The sequence below is a fragment of the Erinaceus europaeus genome, chromosome 10 (genome assembly GCF_950295315.1).
Source record: "Erinaceus europaeus chromosome 10, mEriEur2.1, whole genome shotgun sequence".
Taxonomy (NCBI): Eukaryota; Metazoa; Chordata; class Mammalia; order Eulipotyphla; family Erinaceidae; genus Erinaceus; species Erinaceus europaeus.
The window spans coordinates 22,616,169-22,632,578 of record NC_080171.1 but is presented as its reverse complement, the minus strand read 5'-3'; positions in this window follow the sequence as shown (position 1 = coordinate 22,632,578).

Below are 16,410 nucleotides of genomic sequence, written 5' to 3'. Positions count from 1 at the left end.
ATATCCACTGGCTGGCATAGCTATAGGGATAATTGAAATGTATGAAAAGACTTGAGTTATCTCAGAGGTGGAAAGGATGATGTTTGATGACTATATCTTGAGATGATGGAAAGTGAGGTAGACTAGAGGAAACCTCAATTTCAAGTTAAGATGCTTAGGGAGGTTGAAGCAGTAGGTTAAGAAAATAAAGAAAAACAGAAAAGTTAGATATAAGGTCAATGTGTCCACAATGAGGATATAATGTTATACTTCCCTACTAAGCTTGTGTTGAGTGTCAATTAGTACAAAGTGCCCAGAACAATGTCTACATTTTATAGTTAATAAATATTAACAATTATTATTCAACAATTTGTGAAAGTCAGAGAGAGAGAGAGAGAGAGAGAGAGAGAGAGAGAGAGAGACTATAACATTTCTTAGATTTGGCATATGTGGTGCTGGGGATTAAATTTACAATCTCATGTCTGTAAATCCTCTATGGCATTTCCCCAGCCTCCAAACATTTGCCTTTATGCTAACAAATGATTCTCTAGAATCTTTAGAAAATGAAAATTTTATAATATTTGCAGTTCTTCTTTTTCTAGCGTTTGCCAATATTTTCAGTGAAAGTGGATAATACATGCAACCTGACTACAAGCATATTGTAATAAAAGGAATGCTAAAATAAACAAGAAATAGAACAACTGTGTTTTTCCTCAGTTAAAAGAAATTCTATCATATTCCCTGTGGTTATCAGAATAAAAAATAAAATAAAGAGAAATGCTTTGTAGGTCACCTTATTGGGAGAAATAATGACTTGAAGACAGTTGTTGAAACGTGTATGTTTTCCTGTCTACTCTTTATAGTGTCCGTCAGTACATCACTCCCACCACCAGCTGGCATATCCCCCCACCCTGGTGCCTGGGATCCTAGCCACTTTTCAACCTCATTCTGTCTCTTTTCTTTATAGCCATTGGGTTTTTTGCACTCTATGCTTTTTCTTTCTTTGTTTTTTTGGTTCCAGATGCCATCAGGATGCTGGCCAGGCTTCCCTGGACTGAAGACCCCACCAATATGTCCTGGAGCTTCGCTTCCCCAGAGACTCACCCTACTAGGGAAAGAGAGAGGCAGACTGGGAGTATGGACCAACCAGTCAACGCCCATATTCAGCGGGGAAGCAATTACAGAAGCCAGACCTTCCACCTTCTGCAACCCACAATGACCCTGGGTCTATTCTCCCAGAGGGATAGAGAATGGGAAAGCTACCAGGGGAGGGAGTGGGATATGGAGATTGGGTGGTGGGAATTGTGTGGAGTTGTACCCCTCTTACCCTATGGTTTTGTTAATTTATCATTTCTTAAATAAAAAATAAATTTAAAAAATACAAAAAAAGATACCTTTGAGTTTTTTATGGAAAAAAGTTCCACCAATATTTCCTCTAAGTATTTCACAGTTTTTGTTCTAGGAGGAGTGGATTTGTAGTGCAGGCACTGAGCCCCCATGGTAACCCTGAAGGCAGAAAAAAAAAAAAGATGTCCATAGGTATGGGATTTAATTCTGGCTTTTCAGCTATGTTCCACTGATCTGTATATCTATTTCAGTTCCAGTACCAGGCAGTTTTGATTACAATGGCTTTATAATATAGCTTGAGATCTGGAAGTGTGGTGCCTCTCTTACTATTCCTTTTTTTCAATATTTTTTGGCGATTCTAGGTGTTTTCTGGTTACATATAAAGTATTGTAATTTCTCTTCTATTTTCTTAAAGAAAATTGGTGGGACCTTGAAGGGTATCTCATTAAATTTGTATATGGCGCTGGGTAACATAATAATTTTGATGATGTTATTTTTTTGCTTCTGTAAATTGGAGTGATTTCTGATTTAGTGCTTACATAAATGAATGCCACTGATTTTTGTATGTTAAATTTGTAGCCTGACATTTCACTGTATTGCCTAATAATGTCTAGAACCTTTTCCTGCATTATTTAGTTTTTTATGTATATTATCATATCATCTGCAAATAGTAAGCATTTGATTCTTCCCTTCCAGTCTGTATCCCTTTCATTCCTTTCTGTTGCCAGATTGCTATGGCAAGAACTTCCAATACTCTGTTGAATAGTAATGATGATACTGGGCACCTCTGTCTACTACCTGATCTGAGGGGAAATGCTTTCAGCTTCTCTCCATTGACTATGATTTTGACTGTAGCTTTCCTGTGTCTACTATCTTAAGGAATTTTACATCTGTTTCCATTGCTTGTAGTGTTTTGATCATGAAGAGATGTTGAATTTTGTCTAAGACTTTCTCTATATCTATTGAGATAGTCATGTGGCTTTTGGTTTTGCTTTTATTGATGTGGTGAATCACATAGATTGATTTACATATACTGAACAAGCCTTGAATTTTTGGGATAAATCCCACGTAGTTATGATGAACAGTCTATTTGCTGTAATCCTTTTGGGTAGGATTTTGTTCAGTATTTTAGCATCTATGTTCATCAGAGGTATTTTCTGTACTTTTACTTTTTTGTTGTGTCCCTATCTATTTTGGTATCAAGATGGAAGGGAATATTTCTGCGTCTTCAATCTTTTGGAAGAGCATTAAAAGTAGAGGTACTATTTGCTGAATGTTTTTTAGAATTCATTTGTAAAGCCATCTGGTCCTGGACTTTTATTGTTGAGAAGGTTCTTTTAAAAAACATTTTTAATATATTTTATTTAATTATTAATGAGAAATATGGGAGGGGGGAGAGAGAGAAAGAACTATACATTACTCTGGTACAAATGCTGCTTGGGATCAAACTCAGGACCTCATGCTTGAGTGTCCAATGTTTTATTCCCTGAGCCACCTCTTAGACCACAGGAAGGTTCTCAAAAACTGTTTTGATTTGTTTTCTGTGATTGATCTGTTTATGTTTTATAGTTCTTTCTGGTTTGGCTTTGGAAGGTTATATGTTTCTAGGAATTCTTCCATTTCTTCCAGGTTCTCTAGCTTGGTGGAATATAGTTGTTTGTAGTGGCTTTGTGGGGTACATTTTGAATTCCTGTGGTACCTGTTGTCATATCTTCCCTATCATTTTCAGTTCTATTTATTATAGTCTCCTCCCTTTTTTTAGTGAGTCTGGCTAAAGGTTCATCAGTTTTGTTTACTTTTTCAAAGAGCCAGAATTGAGCTTCATTGATCTTTAAAATGGTTCTCTTATTTTTTATGGTATTTATTTCTGTCCTAATTTTAATTATTTCAGTCCTTCTGGTTGCTTTAGGGTTTCTTTGTTCCTTTTCTTCTAAGTCTTTAAGGCATTCAGTTAAGTTATTAACTTGAGCCTTTTCTTGTTTCCTAATGTGTGTTTGTATGGCTGAATTTCCCTTTAAGTACTGCTATAGCTGTGTCCCAAATATTTTGATAGCTCATTTTGTGTCTTCATTTTCATTTGATACTAGAAACATCTGAGTTCTTCCCTGAGTTTCTTTTGACCCAGTAGTTGTTAAGCAGTGTGTCGCTGAATTTCCAAATATTTGGACTTTACTAATTTTTCTGTTTGTTGTTAAGTGTTAATTTAATTCCATGTGGTCTGAGAAGATACTTAGGATAATTTCAATGCTCTAGAATTTGTTGGTACTGTACTTGTGGCAGAACATATGATCTGTCCTTGCAAATGTTCCATGTGGATACAAAAAGAATGTGTATCCCAGTTTTGGGGGTTATACAACTCTGAATATGTACAGGAAACAATTCTCTTGTTTACTGATTCTCTGCCAAGAGTATCTGTTGAAGTGTGAGACAGGGGTTTTGAAATCTCCTATTATAGTGTTACTACTGAAGTATTTTTCGTAGCTCTTTCAGTCAATGTTTGTTATTTAAGATGGACCCTTCTTACTGGGTAAATATATATTAATAATGGTTAGGTCCTATTGGTTGACTAACCTCTGAACACTATATAATGCCCATGCCTATCTTTTATTACTTTATTTATCTTAAAGTCTCTTTTGTCCAAAATGACAATAGCTTTTCCTGCCCTTTTTTGTGGTCCATTAGTTTGTATGTTAGTTTTTCGTCATTTCACTTTGAGTCTGTGTTTGTAATGCTGGGTTAGTTTTGATTCGTGCATACAGGATATGGTTGGGTTATGTTTTCTGATACATCTTCCTACTCTGTGTCTTTTAATGGGTGAATTTATTGTGTTGGCATTCATTAATATTATTGATTTAAGACATTTCAATGCCATTATTTAGTAGTTTTTATTTGTGTTCTAATATATGGCAGGTTTTTTTGGTGGTGTTATTAATGTTTATAGGAAGACTTTTAGAACCTATTTCTAGGCAAGCTTGGTGATAGTTGCCTTTTTCAACTGTTGTCTTAGAAGGTTTTTATGCTTCTATCTAGTCTGAATGACAGTCTAGCAGGGTATACTATTCTTGATTGAAAGTTTTTTTTTTCATTAAATGCTTGATAGTTATCTTGCCATTATCTTCTGGTTTTTAGAGTTTCTGTGGAGATGTCTTCTGGTAGTCTTATGGGTTTTCCTCTCTACGTAAATTTTTCTTTTTCTCTTGCAGCCTTCAGGATTCTTTCTTTATCCTTACTCCTTTCCACTATAACTCTGATGTGTCTTGGTGTCTTCAGGTCTGGGCTGGTTCAGTTTGGAACTCTACAGGCTTTTTGAATCTTACTTCCCTTTCTGTTGTTTAGCTGGGGAATTATTTTTCTGTTATTTCATCTTGTATGTTTTCTTCCCCTTCCTCTCCTTTTCCACTGATAGGCAAATAATATGACTTCTTTTGAGGTCTTCTCATATGTCTCTGTTGGTTTTGGTGTCTCTCAACCTCTTTCTTAGCTTTTTTACTTCTTTCTTAGTTTTCTCTAATTCATCTTTGGTCTGGCTAGTTCTGTTTTCTGCTTCTGTTATTCTACTCTCTCTCCCCTCAGCTTAATTCTTCAGTTCAGCTATTTTTATTTTTTACCTTGTTCAGTTACAGTATTAGTATGTTCTGCTAGCTAGTCTTTCAGCTCATCTACTTCACATTTCAACTCTGTAATTACCTTGGGATATTTTGTGTTTTTCTTTCAGGGTCTCACTGATCATTCCCCCATTTCTGATAGTATTTTCTTCAAAAGTTTTCCTCACTCCTGTAATGAATGCATCAATCATGTTTATAAACTTTCCTATTATTGGTTCCTTTTTTCTTAGTTGGAATTTTTTTTTTCTGGGCTCCTGTCCTGACTCATTACTGTAATTGATTTTTTATTTAATTTTTGTTTGTGTGTTTTGTAGCTTGTGTCCTGGATATTGCTGTTCCATTATTGTGTTGTGTGACCTCTAGTCTGCTGGTTCCTAGACATCTAAAGTGATTCACCTTGTGATTTGATTCAGGATTTTTCTGGATCAGTTGTCCTAATGTATACCACCACTGCCTGTAAGATGTAGTGTCCCTTGTGTTCAGATTGGAGTGAGGGATATATGACTGAAACACCAACAAAACAAAACAAAAAAAAAAGGGAGTTGGGGTAGGGGAAGAAAAGCACACCAAATCATATTCCTATCACAAATGAAAACATAAAGAAGCCTCAATGAATACAACTATAGCAAAAAAAAATGAAGAAGAATGATCAAAACAGAGAGAAGGAAAAATATATATAACAATGGAAGAAAAGAAGTAAGAAAAAAGACATGAAAACAAACAATATCCCAGCAAGAACAAACCAAACCCCTCCCACAAAAGAGAACACTGTCTACCACCTGCCAATAGAACAACTACAACAATAGCAAAAGCTAAAGCAAAAGGTTGATCACTCCAGAGAGAAGGAAGAAAAAAAAAAAAACAGGCAAAGACACATAAGACCAAACTCCTCACAAATTAAACCACAAACAAACCTCAGTGAATACAACAACATAAGGGTTAGGTGGTGGTGCTGCGGGTTAGGTACACATGGTGCGAAACACAGGGAACAGTGTGAGGACTGAGGTTCAAGCCCCTGGATCCCCACCTGTAGGGAGGTCGCTTCACAAGCAGTGAAGCAAGTCTGCAGGTGTCTATCTTTCTCTCTCCTCTCTGTCTTCCCCTTCTCTCTCCATTTCTTTCTGTCTTATCCAACAACAATGACAAAAATAACGACATAATAATAAACACAACAATGATAAAAAAAAAAAGGGAAAATAGGAAAAAATAGTCTCAAGGAGCATGATGCAGGCACTGAATCCCAGCGATAACCCTGAAGGCAAAAACAACAATAATAACAATAATAAAAGCAAATATTGATTATATCAGAGAGAAGAAAAAAAAAGGAGAAAAAAACTCAGCAAAACCAAATCCAATGCCTCCCACAAAAGAGAACCAAATCAACCACTATCCAATGTATCAACCATAACAAAAGCAAAAGGAAAATTTTATCAAACCAGAGAGAAAGAAGAAAGAAAAAAAAAGGCAAAACTAGGCATGGAATGTCACCCCTTCAGCCTCATTACTCAGGTGAGACCTTTCATTTTGTAGGATTCTCTAATTCTATTTCAGGTGGTTCACTTCCTAACAAAGTCCAAAAACCTAGATATAGACCAGGTCCCATAAGATAGAGCATATATTCAAATGTATCCATAAATTAGGGCAAGATATATACCTGAAAGCAAAAATACACAATAGTCTATAGTGAGTCAGTATCAAGTTCATAATTAAATAGTGTCTACTTAAACTTAGATACCCTCCTCACCTACTTTCTATTACAGTTCTCTCACTCAGTCCAAAACGAACCTTATTAAAGCAAAGACTGCAAAAGCTGAATAAGGGTAAGAGACTGGCATACTTTTATGATGACTCTTTAGTCACTGTCAGGCCACCCCATCAGCTGGGGCCCTAGTGGGGAAATCCTGAGACTGTAAACAGATATGATGGGCCTAGACCTCTAATAGATCCCTCTCTCCATTAATACTGGTCATCTCTATGAGGACAATACAATTGACTCTTTTGTGGGCCCCCATAGGACGCTGTCCTCAAAATGGATCAACAATGGTAGAGGATACTCCATCCTCCAAAGGGAGGCTGGACAACGTACTCTTTGTTGCATATGAGGAAGATGGATCTTGAAATTGCGGCAGCTTGGAACATTCCTACTCATGATCACAGAATGTGAGCTCAGATATACAGGGATGCAGAGGTCACATATGCTACTAAGCTGAATATGGGCCCCAGATCACATCAAATTGATGGGGTTTACAGTCAACAATATTCATACACCTTTCCTATATTTGGGAGCTACTCTCTTTCCTGATCCAACTTTCTGGTCCTTTTTCCAGCCATGAAATCATCTTCCTAGATAATTACTTGGAGTCACCTGAATATCAAATGCTAGGCTCAGAAAAAGAAACAAACAAACAACAACAACAAAACTATCATAGTCATGGGCCCTTTGGAATGTAACTAAAATAGGCCTATTAATTATCTATAAAATGGAGACACCCCCTCAACTCTTCATCTGCACTATTCCAGCCTTTAGGTTCATGATTAGTTAACAATTTGTTTGGCTTTATATGTTAACTCTCTTTTCTGCCACCAGGTATTAGATGCTAACTTCATGCTAACCAGACTTCCCTGGGAAGAGGACCACACCAGTGTGTCCTGGACCCCAGCTTCCCCAGAGCCCACCCCACTAGGGAGACAGACAGGCTGGGTATATGGATCGACCTGTCAATGCCCATGTTCATCAGAGAAGTTATTACAGCAATTACAGAAGCCAGACCTTCCACCTTCGGCACCCCATAATGACCCTGGGTCCATACTCCCAGAGGGTTAAAGAATAAGAAATCTATCAGGGGAAGGGGTGGGGTACAGAGTTCTGGTGGTGGGAATGGTGTCGAGTTGTACCCCTTTTATCCTATGGTTTTTGTCAGTGTTTCCTTTTTATAAATAAAAATTAAAAAATAAAAAAGAAAGAAGTTGGACTGAAAAATGGAGGAGAGCTAGATAATGACTCTGGAAACAAAGCCAAAGCAACATGGGGAAGATAATTGTCAGTCTGACAGAGAATCAGAGTCTGTATAGGCTCCTTTGTTAAATATGAAAAGATGTGGACCCCAGTTTAGATTATTGTGGTATGTAGTTCATTATATTTATATATTTTTTTTCAAGTTTTTGAGCAGATCTCTGCCCTAATCCTGCTTCTTAGCTCTGCTCTCAACTCTGATACTGTCTTCCCAGATAATATTTCTAGTCACCCCCCCATGTTAGTATTCAAGCTCATGCAAAGATTCTTAGGACATATGCTCCTAAAATAGACTTCCTAGCATCCTTCTACCCTAAGGTCTCTACTTACATCTGTTTTATTTCTACCACATGGTTCCTTTTTATTAAACATTTTGTCATTCTTTTCATCTTACTGCATTTCAGCCACCAAGCTCCAGATGCTACTGCAATGCCAAACTGACTTCCCTGGGTAAGTGATCTTACCATTCCTTCTAGAACCTCACCTCTCCAGAGTCCTACTCTACTAGGAAAAGATAGAAACAGGCTGGGGATACAGATCAACCTGCCTAAGTCCAGGTCCAGCAGAGAAGCAGTTACAGAAGTCACTCCCACTTTCTGCACCCCCCAAAAAAGTATTGTGATCCATATTCTCAGCAGGATAAAGAATAGGGAAATTCCCAATGTTGGGATGGGACACAGAACTCTGGTGGTAGGAATTATACTTCTGTTACAATTACATCCCTTACAAACTTCTAAACCAATATTAAATTACTAATAAAAGATAACACATAAAAAAACAAAGAACACAGAAGTGGATAATAATCTTAAATGAAAACATTTGGGGCTAGCAAGAAAGTGAAACTAAGCCTCCTTGGAAGGCAGACACATTTTACCCTGGTTAAGAATCAGGTGCCAGGGCACTGCAGTAAACTTAAATCCTGTGGTTTCTTTCCTTCTCCCTCTCTGTCTCTTTCTATCCGAAAACGTCAGTTCAGAGTGGTGATGCTCTGGTAATGACTAAATTTAAAATGAAAATAAATAAAATGAAAATATTTGAAGACTATATAGGAGGTCATAGAGGTGTCTTAGTCTAATGGATCACATGATGTGCAAGCTTAAGATCCTGTGTTTTAATCCTCCACACTAGATAAAATGATATCTCTCTTCCCATCTATTTTTCTCCACACTAGATAAAATGATATCTCTCTTTTCATCTATTTTCCTCCACACTAGATAAAGTGATATATCCCTCAATTTTCAATCATTGGTATGTGTATGTATGTGTGTGTGTAACTTTATTCTCCGACAAATGAAGTTTCACTACTCAACGACACTTGTTTCACTCAAATAGAAATTGGAAGACAGAGATAAAGAAAAACATACTGAGCTCACAGTCCAGGCTTCTGTGCTAAATATGAATATATATAGGCCCTGGGTCAGATCAATGTAGCAAAAAGTTCATTGTATTTATATTTTTTTCTTAAAGTTTGGGAGTTACTCACTGCCCTAATCCCACTTTCTAGGCCTATTCTAAACTCTGACACCATCTTCCCAGATAGTATTTTTATTCACCTCCATGTTAGTTATCAAACTCAAGTAAAAGCTACAAAAGTCATAGGCCCCTAGGAACATACCTAAAATAGACTTCCTCAGTTCTTTCCACCATAAAGTCTACTGTTCTCACGTGATCTATTTTTACTTTTTGCTTCTGTTCATTAACCATATCTTTATATCTTACCACCTTTCAGTGGCAAACGCTAGAAGAAGAAGACCACCTTTCAGTAACCAAGTTGAACATGTTATTATGATTCCATTCTGATTTCCTTGGGCAGACAACCTCAGCCATGTGTCCTAGATCCTTACGTCTCCAGAACCCTATCCTACTAGGAAAAGATAGAAACAGGTTGGGGGTATGGGTCAACCTACCAATGCCCATATCCAGCAGAGAAGCAATTACAGAAGCCAGAACTCCCACTTTCTGCACCTCATAAATACTCCCAGAAGGGGAGAAATATTAGGTAAGATGACCAGAAGGCTCTAAACCTCAATCCATCAGGACTCTGAGAGAGAAGAGGAAAAAAGGAAGGACACTTGGAAGCAGTAATAGGTGTAAATGCGACTTACAAAGGAAAGAAGGTAGGGCCATAGAAAAAAATGCACAAATCTATATGTAGCTAGATAGTTATAGGAATAATAGTGAACCCATTCCTATGACCTGGGAACACTACTGCAGTTTCCAATAGAGGGAAAGGGGACACACAACTCTGGTGGTGAGAATGGTATTGAATTATACTTCTGTTGTCTTATAATTTTGTCAATAAATATTAAATCATCAATAAAAATATAAAACAATGGAAAAGAAAAAGAAAGGGACAGAGAAAGAGAACACAGGCTCTTCTGTTTGGTACAGAGATTTGAACCTGAGCCACAAGGGTGAGGCCAGTGCTCGTGGGTAGCATCCTCCCAACTCTTTGGAAAATAATTTATAAGAGAACCATTTACTCAAAATATTCTGTAGAAGAAATGTTTTTTTATATTTGTACATTTTGAAAAACTATAAGGTCAGGCATATTTAGCAAAAGCATTTGGGTAGTTTTATTTATTTGTTGTTGTAGTAAAATAGTATCATTTTTTCATTTTTATTAAAAATAAAATTTTACAATTATTTTTCTTTGGGAGGTCGAGTGGTGGCGCAGTGGGTTAAGCGCATGTGGCTCAAAGCGCAAGGACCGGCGTAAAGATCCGGTTCGAGCCCCCGGATCCCCACCTGCAGGGGAGTCACTTCACAGGAGGTGAAGCAGGTCTGCAGGTGTCTATCTTTCTCTCCCCCTCTCTGTCTTCCCCTCCTCTCTCCATTTCTCTCTGTCCTATTCAAAGACGAACAACGTCAACAATGGCAATAATAATAACCACAATGAGGCTACAACAACAACGGCAACAAAAGGGGAAAAAAATGGCCTCCAGGAGTTGTGGGTTCATGATGCAGGCACCGAGCCCAGCAATAACCCTGGAGGAAAAAAAAATTTTTTTTTTGTATTGAGGACATAATGGCTTATAGCACAATTGTTAACACATGGGTACAGTTGTTCATTTTCCTGTGATGTGTCTACAAAGTCACTCTTACCCTCCACTTAGGTCCTTTTCTACTATTTGATCAAGTTTAGATTTACATTCAGGACTGGATGATTAGCTCAGATGAAGTAGTGAATCAATGAGAGGCTGGGAAGTTACATACCGAGTTGAGTGTACATGTTACAATACACAGGGACCAGGGTTCAAGCCCCCAGACCCCACCTGCAAGGGGGAAGCTCCATGAGTAGTGAAACAGTGCTACAGATGTGTCTCTTCCTCTTTATCTCCTCTTCATGTCTTAATTTATTTCTGTACTATCTAATAAGTGAATAATTTAAAAGGAAAAAAAGAATGGGTATATAAAATAGTACCTAGATCAGAGATAAATAAAATATAATAACATAAAACAAAATTATAAAGCAGAGAAAAATCAATAGATTTGTTAAGAAAGTACAAGGTTGATAATCAGGAGGAATTGTTAAGAATAAATCCAGTTATTGTTAATTCAATTCACTAATCTTTTCAAAATTATAAAAAGAGTAAAGATATAGATTAGAAGATAAAGGAGGACATTTAAGATTGTTTAGATATAAAATTAGAGATAATAAATGAGTTTTTTGCAGAAGTAATTTATAAATAAGAAAAATCTATAATACCCTGAGAAATTTTAAAATAAGTGATTTAAGGGCAGGCATTCAAGTTTAAAAATTGATCTGAGGTCTTGACCTGGTAACATTTGAAGAATAATGTTTTGAGGCTGATAGTTCTGGTGCTAAATTTTCTTAGACTTCTGAAGTAGAACTTGGTATCTTCTGGCTATTCTTTCCAAATTCCTGAGAGGGAAAGGTGGAATGACCAACAATATGAAACACAGAAGGTTAGCCATGCTGTATTCTAAGGTGAATAGGTATTAGAAACTGGAGGTCAATAATATCACAAATAATAGTTGTAGGATTTTAAAAGGAGTTCTGCTGCAAGCAAACACTGGGCCCAATGCCTAGGACAGAACATTAGACTACAGAAGTGGGTTAAACACTTGCATGTTAGACTCAAAACCATAAAACATACTGAAATTAACAGGTAAAATATTCCATAGTTTGTCTCTGTTATCTTTAGAGGTTCAGCTGTAGTGCCAAGGGAAACAAGAGAAAAAATAAATAAATAGTATGACATCAAACTTAATAGCTTCTGTACTATGATACTACCATTAAAATGAGAAGACATCTTACTGAATGGGAGAAAACAGTCATATGACTTTAACACCTGACAAAAAGCTAATGTTCCAAATGCATATGGAACTCACAAATCTCAACAAGATAAATACAATATTCACCTATAAGGAATATGAAGTACTTACTATTGATGCTATATGGATGTAAGTGAATGGGGCATTCTAAATGAAACAAATCCAAAGAGAAAGATAAATGTGAGATGATTTCACTCATATGTTGCACATTAGGAAAAAAAAAAGTAGGCATGATAAAATAACTCACTTGCATAGAGTACTGCTTTGCTGTATATGATCCGAGTTCAAACGTGGCACTTTTACTCTACCTATAAAACAAAACAACAAAGTGCAATAGATAAAGCCACATAAAAACAAAAACAATCTGTTGGAATGACTGTAGAACTGAGGATGGCGCAAGTGAAGAAGTGAGAGTGTCCTTCGGGTAGAAGGAGCCTAGCAGATGGTGGTGGGAGGATATTGGTAGCTGTGACGTAACCTAGATTTTGAGAAAGCGTGAAATATACTGATAAAGCAGACCTGTCACCTCTGTAAAGTAGTTGCCAACTGTTGACTGCAGTAAAGATGAGAAGGTAAAGTTAAAAAGCAAAAATCCACATCTTTACCTTATTTGTTTATGTAAACACTACTCATCAACAATAATTTACATGAAGAATGTACCATGTCACAAGGTCAAGCACAAATGAACATACAGCAATACAAAGCTATTGGAGCAAGTGAATATTTGTGAAAGCCTCTAAAAATTTATGGGGAAAAATCTACCAGACATTTTCATCAGAGAAAAGGTCTTCAATGATACAAATCTGTTTGCTGACTTTAGTAATAGAGGAATTCCCTGTTAGACAAGTAAACTGGGAGGAAATGCTGTCAGAAGATATTAAGAGATGTGTTACCAAAGTGAGGGTTAGGGCAAGAAGGTGTATCAGCCTAAGTAACAAATATTTGATTAGACAATTTATGGTACTTTCTTTAGGTCTTTCTACTAGACTGTTGAGGCAATTAGTTCTAAATCTAATCACTGAGTGCTATTAAGCACTTTTACTTTGAGGTATATAGTTGTTCCTAACTTATGGATATGCGATAAACCTTTCTTAATATCATAGCTAACTTCATGTTTGAGAGACCCGGGAATTAGTTAGGCTAATGTTTTGACAAAAATGCAGCAATCAATACTTTCAGAAAAGACATTTAATTTTTAAGACAGACATAAGAAGCAACTGCTGTCGAAAATCCGTGAGATGAGATGCTGTAGGGAATATATATATTACTGAATATTCATTTTGAAATAATCTAACTTAAAATGGGTTTCCACTAGGTCATGGGGGCCTTAAAAATCTAGATCATTCTTTTGAAAGCAGTATTTACTTTTTATGAGATAGAATAAGGAGAAGACCAGAGCATGGCTCTGGCATTAAGGTCCGTGAGACTAATCTCCAGACCTTATGCTTTTAAGTAAGGAACGCTAGCTATGCATCCACCTACTAGGCCTCAGGATGCTAGCTTCTATAGAAGAGTATTGATAATTATATTTCATGCTAATTGTCTATGAATTTCTTGTGAGCTCAGAAGCTTTCAACTATGTATTTGATCTCCTCAGACACAAACTATCTTTTTTCTTTTCTTTTTGCCTCCAGGCTTATCATTGGATCTTGGTGCTGGCACTGGGAACCCTCTGTTCCTGGTGGTCACATTTTCTTTTCTTTACTTTTTCCCTTTCATTTTATTCTATTGGACAGAGAGGAATTGAGAGGGAAAAATAGATAGGAAGGTAGAAAGTTTAACACCTGCAGACTTGCTTTACCATTTGTGAAGTGGTCCCAATGCAGGTGGGGAGATGGGATTTGAACCCTGGTCCTTGTGCATATGCACTCAACTGGGTGTGCCTCCACAGGGCTTGACATAAACTATTCTTAACAGAACCAGAGAAATTACTTAATGTGCTATTAATTTAAGCGGCTTGGAAGAGCAGCACAGAAAAAAATCACGTCTTGTTCTATTTCCCCTGTACAAACTATATCAAAAGGAGTTTCCAGTGCTCACTTGGGATATTTATTTATTTATTTATTTATTTATTTACGTATCTTAAGGTCAATTTACAGTGATCCTTTTTGCTTCAGACAGTTAAGGGGGAGCAAAAGTATTACTTAGTTTCAGAGTGAATGTTTACAGTGATCATCACACTGTTCTACAAAGAACATTCATGGGTTAGTCATGTTTGGGGAGTTTTAAGCAGACACTGAGTCTTACAGAAAAACTGAAAGGACATCTTGATGTAAATATTTTTATCAGTTAAATGTATAGCTCAGAGAACTGTATCATGGGTTCAGACTCTGATTCAAATGTTCTTTCTTAAGTAAAAGTTGGCTGTAACGATGGTAAAATTGATGTTCATAAAAATGTAATACAAACTAACTATGCTTACAGATGCTCTAATTCAGAATACAGCAAAAGCGTGTTGTAATCTTAAAAAAAAACTTCAGTGTGATTTGGCTAAGAGGTAAAATTATGTTAATGCTAAAAAGAAGCATCAAAATAAAGTAAAACAAAATGTTTCAATTTTTCAAATGGAGACACACACATATATTTCATATTTATATATACATATATATATGTATCTAGACACACTTTCATAAAACCTTGAAAAATTGAGAAAGCAAAACACTAGGTTGAAAATTATATACATTTCTTATTAAACCATATGACTTGTTCTACTGCATAGAGATTTTCTGAAGTTTGGCTTTGGTATTGATGATTTGTTAAAGTGTCCTTTATGGTTTTGGGGTTTTGTTTTGCCCATTTAAAGTCTTTGTAAATGAATTATAGTTTCTATCATTACACTGGATATCCAGGTACTGGTGAGTTAACACATATTCGTGAAATAACATAGGTTACTATCAAATATAAACAATTTAACCTCATCAGTAATATAAGGATAGAGTTCTTTTGGGTTTATTGTAACAATGGTAATCTGAATGACAAGTAACTGAGTATTTGTATCCTACCAAAATGTTTATTCACTGATTATAATGTCAATATTATACTTGAATGTGAAGTCTTTGTAAAATAACTAGGTCATCAGGAGCCTGGTGGTAGCACAACCGGTTAAGCTAACATGGCATAAAGCACAAGGACCAGCATAAGGATCCTGGTTCCAGCACCCAGCTCCCCACCTGTAGGGGAGTCACTTCATAGGCGGTGAAGCAAGTCTGCAGGTGTCTATCTTTCTCTCCCCCTCTCTGTCTTCCCCTCCTCTCTCCATTTCTTTCTGTCCTTACAATGACAACATTAATTACAGCAACAATAAAAAATAAGGGCAACAAAAGGGAAAGCAAATAAATAAATTAATTAATTAAAAATAACTAGGTCATTGATTGTTGGTCATTAGGCCAGGCCCCCAGCATTGCTTAATGCTGTGTCTATTTACATAATAATTGTTTTGCCTGAGACCCACCCTGCCTGCAGGGTATTAGTTTAATCACCACTGGTTAGATGGAAGCTTGCTACCTTCACGCTCTTTATTTGTTCCACCCCCTCTCCTAGCTATTTCCTTTTCTCACTTGTCACTTCTGGTTAAAGAGATATATAAGAGGTGGTGTATCTCATCAATAAAAGAGTTGCATTGCGTTCCCGCTCAGCAAGAGTTCCCGGTTCCTCTACTGTGTTGCTGAGTAAGAAGCTGCCCAGGTTGGCTCCAGTAGAGTTCTCTCCTCCCCCCACGCAACCCAACAATCGATGGGATTTATAAACAACAATATTTACATACCTTTACCATATATGGGGGCTACTCTCTTCACAGATCCAGTTTTCTAGTCCTTTTTCCATCCAGAACATTATTTCCCCAGACAATCACTTGGGTCCACGTACATATCAGATGTCAGGCTCAGGAAAAAAAAAAAAAAGAAAAATAGTTTAGTCATTAGCTATCTTCAAAACAGAGACCCCCCCAAATCTTAACCTGAAATATTCCAGCCTTTAGGTTTATGATTAGTCAACAATTTGCTTGGATTTATATGATAACTCTTTTCTCAGCTGCCAGTTTCCAGATGCTACCATGATGCTAACTGGACTTCCCTGGGCAGATGACCCCACCAATGTGTCCTGGAGCCCCACTTCCCCAAAGCCCTGCCCCATTAGGGAAGGAGAGAGGCAGGCTGGGAGTAGGGATTA